This window comes from Montipora foliosa, chromosome 14, assembly GCF_036669935.1.
Source record: "Montipora foliosa isolate CH-2021 chromosome 14, ASM3666993v2, whole genome shotgun sequence".
In the NCBI taxonomy this organism is placed as follows: domain Eukaryota; kingdom Metazoa; phylum Cnidaria; class Anthozoa; order Scleractinia; family Acroporidae; genus Montipora; species Montipora foliosa.
Genome location: NC_090882.1, coordinates 23,648,709 through 23,658,352, shown reverse-complemented (window position 1 = coordinate 23,658,352; position 9,644 = coordinate 23,648,709).

The following is a 9,644-nucleotide window of genomic DNA, read 5'->3' as shown; positions in this document are numbered from 1 at the left end:
CTAGTTCTTCGTTTAACTGGGATGCCAAAGACATTTCATTCTGGAACACAATTAATGAACTTAAGCTAGGGAGGAGAGAGCTAAAGCAAACGCAGAAATATGCGGCAACGGAAACTTATCTTAAAATATAACTTGTATTGTCCCAAGTATCTCGGGATTATTATTATTTTTTTCCATTCACGTTGGAGAATAAGGCGAGCTCTCCTATAACTGCATTGGAACCAACGGTTTTGAAGCAAAGGAAAAACGCTTCGCTTAGATTATTTTTTTGCAAAGTACGGGAAAGAAATGCGCCTGCGCTAGAATGCCTGCCGGTCGTAAATTTTCCTCGTCATGGTTTCATCGATTTTAGCGCTGCCGTTGGCGTATTCGTTGACTGTTTTAAACTGCCGTATTGTTTTATTTCGAAACCTAAGATGGGAATGCAAGGAAAGGTTAAGTTTATACAAACGTTGGCCGTGTAGCACTTATATTTTAAAAAGAGTTAACTGAATAGAGTGTTACATTTGACCTTCTAATTTTTTACATTTTCCTCCATAGCGTGTGATAAGTACATGTTTATGGATGAAGCTAATGCAATGTAGTTATTCTGTCAAAGGTTATTAGTGTCAAATACATGAATACAACAAGTCTTGGCTGTAGCGAAAATTTATATTCCTTTCTGCCGCTGTGATCTCTACGAATACCCCTTGTCATAAACAGGTAAAGAAGGACTGGAAACACTTTTTTGTCTATAAATTAAAGACGTGAGTAGATAGATTAGTTCTTGAAGAACTTATAACAACTGTAAAATAATATAGATGCACCAGCTGTAGGAGTTAAAATGTCATCATCATCTCTAACAATCAGCATGCTTGTTTTTCTTTCTTATTATAATTCAGTTTCTTCCTGCCTGAAGTCAACTATTCTTGGGTTTCACTCACGTGATCAACAGCCATGTTTTTCAACGGAAATAAAAGAAGACGTTAGCATAATAATAGCTTTCAATTCCCGGAGGATTGGATCGGGACACCAACATGGCCGCCATTTCATTGTTTGGGGACACCAACATGGCGGCCGTGACGTTATTTGAAATCCAAGAATTGAATTTAAAGTGAATGTCCTTGTTGATCACGTGGACTAAAGTTTCGTTAACAGTAAAGATAAGAATACAGCGATTACGCATCGCATGACCCCACAAGCACAGGCTTATTACGATAGGGTAAAATTCTAAAATAGCAATGTTACGATACGACCAAGTTGCGGACCATTTCCCATAACACCACCTACTGTCAAAAATAGCGAATCGTAGTGCTCCCGAGGCATCAGTATACAGAAGAATACTATAAGAGAAGAATACCACGTTTCTTCGAGAAAGAAAGATCAGCCATTGAAATTAGACAAAAATGATTGCCAAAGTTTTAAATCTTCTTTCACATTCCTTGAAAGTCGAATAAGATGATGTGGGGATTGAATACCCGCTATTAGATCAATAATTCTACGCAAAAAGGCTCTTCGTGGCACTATAATAGAACAAGCAAAATTTAATAGGCCGGTTAGGGATTGTATCTCTCTCAAGCTAGCTTTCTTCCGATGTAAAATTTCCGAAAGCAGAGCAGAAAATTTATTAAGCTTATCAGGAGGCAAACAAGCCATCATTAACACAAGTCCAGTTGTGCCTGACAAAGCTCCCTGTCAGGAGCAACAATTGATACAGCTGATTTTTGGCGTGCGAGGACTTCCGGATTCCTTGAAAATGGAGGGGCAAACCATGTTTAAACCTGTTAGAAATAAACACCACAGTTGAATGGCTATATCCGGACAAGAGATACAAAAGCCTATTAAACTTTACTGGGGTTGGGACGTGAGGATTTGGCCCCTGGCATTGGTAGTGGTACTTGGTAACTGCTTGGAGTGGGAAAATGAACAACCGTCACAATGACCACCCTTGTGAAATTTAAAGCAAGAACCTATAGGGACAATGCTGCACTCCGAAAGGCGGAACGAAAAGGAGATCCCGGGGAGAGAGTTTTTCTTATTAATATATAGATTTAGCCAAGCCTAAAAGCGGAGCTCCCGGCTTGTTTCTTCTTACTGGCTGTAGGATTAATGAAAATAAAAGGCTTTGGAACTGTCCGCCTTTTGGTTTTCCCGGACATTGTTTAATTATGTAATTTTCTTCGCTGCCCAACAAATTAATTCCACGATTAATTTCATCTGGAAAACCGACTGATCGCATGAATCACGGAGGGATGAGTGTGATATCGGTTTTTCCAGCGAAATCTACTGTCGAATTCACCAGTTAGGCAATTAATTTTTCTTGAATCGCAAGAGTTTTAAAAGAAAACAAGCAAATCCTCAGCAAGCGAACGGAAAAGGAAGGAAGCCATTTCAGAGTCGACTATCAAAAGCCAGCGAATAGGAATCACGCTAAACTTAGAAATCACAGACGTACTATAGCTCGTGATGTGACAGATCGTACTTTATTTATTCCACTTTATCTCTGAAAACGAGATCATTTTGATGTACAGTGTACTTCATTGAAACACGCCAGCTTGGCTTAAGAACCAGAATCGGCTAGAAAGGACAAACTTCAAACAAGATCTCAAACAAATTACCTGTACGTGCTCTAAACAAGCTTTTGAAAACACAAGCTGGTGATATTTCTCATTACTTTTACGAGAACACATTGCGATTACATGTTTAGAACGTAAGAGCAGACCAACTTCGAAGAGGAGAGCTCGAACACGTGCGTCCTACCTGCGTCGCGTCATCACGTGACTCCTGATTTAAAACCTGGGCATTGGGATTTTTTTATCATTTTCTGATAGAAGTTTAAAAGATTAAGGGATTCCAGGAAGCCAAGGTGCTGGCTACGCGTATGTATGCTACAAATACAATTGAAATCATCCATATGAAATATCGATCTTTCATATTAATTATCGGTTGTCCTGAAGCATCAGAGCTGAAGTCCATTGATGAGACCATCTTATCGTCTAGGCCAGAAACTCCAATGGGTCGATTTCTGTTTTCCTTGGAAAAGTCAACAGTGTGGCAAACTCGCGAACTCTTGTGGTCGAATTTGTGAAAAGAGACACTCCAGTCGGTGATTTCTTTGACACTCGAGCTCGTTTCCCGGGTGCTTTGACAATGCCTTCGCTCACTTGTAAAGGTATTTTCTTAAAAGTGCCTTAAATTTTGGCCAACGTCCTCGCACAAGTAAGACAACTGACGTCGGAAAGTTTTTCGTCTCTCACAAGGTCCAACCAGAAGAAGCAGCAACGTCGGCCAACACAACATTTTCCGCCACCAGTGTAAGAAACGAACAACGTTAAATAACAAAACTCTAGGAATCTTCGTTCCCAAACACGTCACATTGTTCTTGCAAAACCTGACGAACTTAGAAATATGGCCTTTCCGCATCACCTCTGAAAAACAACAAGAAAAATAGCGCTTGCACTCGCGCGGAACCACACAACCCGGCCGCCCATTTTTAACACTTTGACATTTGAATTTTGACAAGTAAAAGGTTATTTACAATCTAGGCTGAATGAAGAATTTAAAGAGATGCTTACAGGCTCCCCTCGCATCGATCCAAGCCCCCACTCGCTTTTCACATGCAATTCTTTTTCTCTTTCCCAAATATCTGGGAGCCTGGAACAGGCTAGTCGAAAACTCGAAGCGCTAGACCTCAAATAATAACGAAAAATCCAGCATTCCAATCTCCAAGGATGCTCAGCTGGATTTTCGTGTGCCGGCCGCTGTTTGCCCCTCTCTCATTGGATGATAAGAAAAAAATCATCCAATCAGTGAGCAAATTCTCAGTATGGCTTTTTGCGATGGTTGAAACATTGAAACATGTTCCTTTAACTCAAAAGTGTGGTTATATTTAAAAAAAAAATAATGGGGATTCTCAAGTTATAACTAAAACACTTTAAGTCAAGATTTAACCTCAATCATTGACACTGAATCTAGGAAACGCTTTCATCAAATCATTCTGCAATAACACAAACAAAACTTCGACTCCTTGACAGTTACCTCGTTCTACTGTTTTCTCTCTTAGGCAACTTGATTGAAAGAGAAAGAGCCATTACACTACTGTACTTTACACGTTAAAACCTGTTAGTTCAAACTTTGATCTCCAAAATCTCGCCAATAGAAGCGACAGAAAATACCGCAAAAGCTCTTAGTTATACGTCGGTAATTAATTTGTTAAACTAGTTAGCTTTCTTTCAATGTAGGGGCTAAGATATCTCCATCTCCCAGGCATGACGCCATTTATTTTATGCTATCATATCTGTGCTTCTTTTTTTAATAAATTCTTGAGTTTTTTTTTTTTTCATGCCCACTATATATACAGCGTACCACATAAGTGGAAAGTGATAGATGCTTCATTGCCTTCGACTTTCACGCGGTACGAAGGAACAAACTTCAATTTTTTGTTTCCAAGCTGTTTTAATCACATAGCAAAATTGTGCATATTTTAGTCCTACGACTCTTTTAAAACACCAGCATTTTCTCAGTTTAATCTGTTTTGATGGATGCAAAGCAACAACGACACCATTTCAATGAACACCAACCTTGCAGAAATTGCTGGGAAGAAAACATACGCAGAGCACGTCTGCCTCTTAAAGCAGGCAGTGGAGCCGAATGGTTAGGGCGCTTGCCTTAAGATCCGGAGATCCCGGTTTCAAGACATGGTCTGACCACTCGTTGATTTTGTTCTAAGTAGTTCCTGGATGCACTTGTAAATAGCCAACTTGATACCTCAAAAGCTTGTGGACCCGATGGCATCCCAGCGTGCCTACTGAAAGAATGTGGCCAACAAGTTGCTCCGAGTCTCTGTGGGATTTTTAATCAGTCTCTCAGCAGCGGTCAAATTCCTGCAGAGTGGAAATCCGCGAACATAACACCCATTCACAAAAAGGACTCAAAAGAGCCTGCCGAAAACTACCGACCCATATCACTGCTTCCGATTGTCAGCAAAGTCCTGGAACGCTGCGTTTTTAATTGTTTGTATGATCATGTTAATAACTTAATTACTCCTTTACAACACGGGTTCCTAAGGAATCGCTCATGTGTCACTCAACTTCTTTCCGTTCTTCATACCATCGGCCGAAACCTGGATAAAAACATCCAGACGGATGTAATTTACATTGACTTCGCCAAGGCATTTGACACGGTAGATCATAACGTCCTCCTTTCTAAGGTAAAAGCTTACGGGTTGTCAGGCCAGCTTTTAACCTGGTTCGCTAACTACCTATCTGGGCGACACCAACGAGTTGTTATTGATGGCGCAACTTCGCAATGGGCCCCTGTCACTTCTGGGGTCCCTCAAGGCAGCCTTTTGGGGCTACTGCTTTTCATAATATTTATTAACGACCTCCCAGATGTAGCCATAGGTGATGTTTTCACTTCCCTTTATGCTGACGACACCAAAGTATATCGCATCATCAATACTATCGAAGACTACATGTCTATGCAGAAAACCCTGACCAGCATGGACACGTGGACCCGGCAAAACAATATCCGGTTCAATGCTTCTAAATGCAAGGCGCTAACCATCACTCGAAAAAGAGCCCATTAAACTTCATCTACAAGCTTGATAATGTAGAGCTAGAGCGTGTGTCCACGGAGAAAGACGTTGGAGTTAACATCACCAACTCCGTCACCTGGAACACATATCCACGCCATTATTGCTAAGGCCAACAAGCTACTTGGACTTCTAAAACGCACGTGCCCACTATTAAACGATGTCTCTGCTAGACGATCTCTTTATCTTGCACTTGTGAAGTCACAGTTATCATATGCGACCCAAGTCTGGTCCCCGATAAGATAGCATTAAAAACTCAAATTGAATGGGTTCAAAGGAGGGCCACAAGGTGGATCCTCAAACAACGCGTAGGCGTGACGTCATACAGAGACAGACTTTTAACTTTAAAACTTCATCCTCTGACATTTGATCGCGAACTCAAAGATCTTTTTTTCCTTTATAAATGTCTCAATGGTTTTACTGATCTTAATGTTTCTCATTTTGCTTCTTTTGTTTCTCACGGCCAAACCAGACAAAGTAATTCTTATAACCTTAAAACTCCTGTATGTAAAACTAGCACTTTTTAGGCCTCTTACTTTGATCGTATTGTTAAGATCTGGAACTATATCTGTAAATTTTCACCCTCCACCAGTTTTTCAACTTCTGCTTCCTTTTGCAACTTTGTTACTGAGCACATGTTTCACCTTCTGCACAATCACTTTGACATTTACTATCCCTGTACCTGGTCAATTGTACGATCCTGCCCTTGTCATCCCTAGTTTTAGTGTCTTTTAATTTAATCGTGTTTTAGTTATATCATGGGCAGTGCCTCGCATGGGTCCTCGCGTCCCGTTCGCACCTTCCCTTTTGACCTTATCACTTCGTATCACTTTGCATATATATTTCATTTCTTTTCGGTTATTTATTTTTTGGTATGTAACATGTGTAATGGTCAATAAAGTTGTTAAAAAAAAAAAAAACAAAAAAAAAAAACTGGTTTGCCTTCCATCAGTTAGGATTCTTAAAGTTGTTTTGTTGTTCTTGAACTGAACAAACGTTCGCCAGTCTTGATTTTGCACGTGCTTTCTTTATCAGGCCTAAGCAGACTTCATATAGGCCTCCACAAAAAATAAAAAATAAAAAAAAAACCTTTTTTTTTTTCAAGGTTTGAATATCATCCCACGTTGTCAGAAATGGGATCGAAAGTTGAAATTTAGCCGTTTGTGTGCAATATTTTACTTTGTCGTTTTTTAGGTTCGTGGCTATTCTTGTAAATCAAAACCGCTTTGTGAGAAATGGCGAGATGTCATTTGCTCAGTCCACCTGCCACTGGAATCTCATGTAACTATTCTAACTGTGAAGGAGGATGTTTACAATGCCTTCAAGGCGTTGGACAGTGACTTAAGAGAAAACTGGCAAAGTACTGGAGCAATTTGGAAAAAAAATATCAGCTTTTTCAATACAAGTTTATTAATTCACAAAGGAGAACAAAAATGGCCGCTTCTTCTCGCAGATGGCATTGGTTAGTCGAGGCGGATAGCCTCAGAACAGAAATAGACATTCAGAAAGACATTCATTCAAATTTCAGAAAGAACAGAACTCCTGTTTACTTATTTTCAGAATTGTAGAATCTTTAGAATATTTATGTTTGTTTTGTTATAAAAACGGACGATAAAAAAGAAGAACGACATCTCGACCGCCTCACGGTCATTTTCAAGTTCATGGATAGAAAATTCTGCATATATACAATTTCTGAAACAATGGAATGAAAGGTAAAGCTAAGTCTTTACATACGAACAATAAAAAATAACAGAATGCGAAAATGAAGTGTAAATAAGAGGTGATGAGAATGAAAACTATTAGAAGTGTTAAGCAAACATTTTTGCGCGGATGGAATAACTCTGTTTAATTTTGGCTTGAAGTCAAATACCGCATTTCGCATTCTGTTATTTTTGTTGTTCGTATGTAAACAGTAGGCTTTTACCTTTCACAGATATAAACACAACAAAAGACGCTAGCCTCATTTTGCCATTAAAAAAAATAAATAATAAAATAAAAAAAAAATAAAAAAAAAATATAATAATAAAGGAAACTATCCAGATAATCTTCGCTAGGCTCTAAAGAAGCTCTCTATGTAATTTTTTTGTAATTGATTCCAAATAAAAATTCCCTGGATTCCATCCCCTTCGGTGTGGGCCATTTCTGCTCACTCGATGACGATATTCGGAATATCACATTATGATGTCATTTCAACCGATTCTAATAACAACACGTGAGAAAAGTTGCGAACGACCCATAACACTTTGCGAATAAGGGCGCGCATTCCGAGAACATAGCGAATTTTGTTGTTTCGATCTTCGATAATCGATATAGACAAGTACGATGACTGTGTTTTACTCTTAAACGAGCATTGTGACCTATATTTTTTATTGTATACTTTTGGTGTACAAATTATCTCCTTTAAATCTAACAAAAATAAAAATAAATAAAAATATCGCTGAGAAAAAAGATATAGCTAAAAACGTACACAAAGCCCCTTACCCAGGGATGTAAATTACCATCTTGAAAACAACAACTCTTCTGAGTCGACGTCGTTGTAAGTTGAGTGATTTTTTCCATAAACGGTATAAGACAGTCTTCGATATGCTCTGGACTTTCTACCTCTCGAGTGTTTTTTCAAGTGTCTCGTTTAGCTACCGCAAAATGTACCCTGAGCCGATCGAATAACTCGCGTGACTCGGTTGATCAGTACAGGCATCAATGGGTACGATTGGCCTACTATATCTCTTAAGTAAGGCACGGTGACTTGTCTTTTTTATTGTAGTTCTCAAAACAGGGATTAGTATGGAACATTCAGGGAAAGTTTCAAGAAAATCTATTTCGACGACTTTTGTTTTTTCTTTTTCTGAGGAATCACCTTAAAACGTCGGCTCATTGACGATACGTTCATTCCCTCGACAACACAAAGTAGGTCCCACTGACTCTAATACGCTGTTGCTGTGCTTATCAATGTCAAATGTTTTTCAACAAAATATACGGCACTACTATCTAATAGGTACACTAGTAACAACGATAATGACGTAGCATAGGTAACGTATGCAACGACGGCTTTCAAATAGGTAACAGAAAAAAATGAGCGCACCGTCGACCTCAGGTTTGTCAGTTTAATTACTGTTACGAGTTATCGACGTTAAATAAGGTCGGTTTACTGTATTTTTACTTCTTTTATAAACGTATTGAGTCTTTGAATTCGACAGTTTGGGATAGCTAGAGATCTTTTTTTTTTTCAAACGACAGACCATCTATGAAAAAAAAATAATAAGTAAATAAAAAATCAGTGAATAGAGCGGGTGCAAGTATTATCACAGGCGCCGAAGCTCAGGCGCCGACAAAGTATGAGAATCCTGATAAAAAGCTTAAGAAGATCATTGTATGAGAAAAATCTCAATTAAAAAGTTTAACCTTATTGCCATCGTGGATAGCCAGGAGACCCAGGGGAATAAAGAATTTGCGGTTGACTAGTACGGTCTGTCACCCCGGTAAGGGTCAATTTGTTATCAACGGTGGAAGCCGTGGCCACTTTGGTGATTAAGCAGCGCTCTTTGCACGCTATTTTGTTGCAATATTCACCGCCGGACGATGCTCGCAGGACTGCTATTGCGTTGATGGTGTGTTGAGATGAAAGTTCAATCTTTGTCAATAATTGATTCTGAAGGTGAAATTGTGACCGTGGGAATATTTTATCCAGGAATATTATGACTCAAATTGGTGGCACCTGAGAATTTAGTCTCCAGCCTTTGGGATTTTAATTACAACCGTTGACAACCACGAAATTGAGAAATGGCTCAAATGGCGTCGGATTTGAAAATAACTACACAGGAAGGCAAGCTATCCACGATGGCAATAAGGGTTAGGCTTTTAAATTGAGATTTTTTTTTCAAAGAATTATCTTCTTAACAACTTTTTATCGGGATCCTCAAATCCTTGTATTTTTTGTCGGCCACGCTCACACTGAGCTTGGGGCTCCTGTGGTTTTATCCTGTTTACTGTCAAGAACTGTGCTTTTTTTGGTGTTTCTTGTATGGGTATTGACTCTCATTACAATTCATCCTCGATTATCTCCTTACACGAG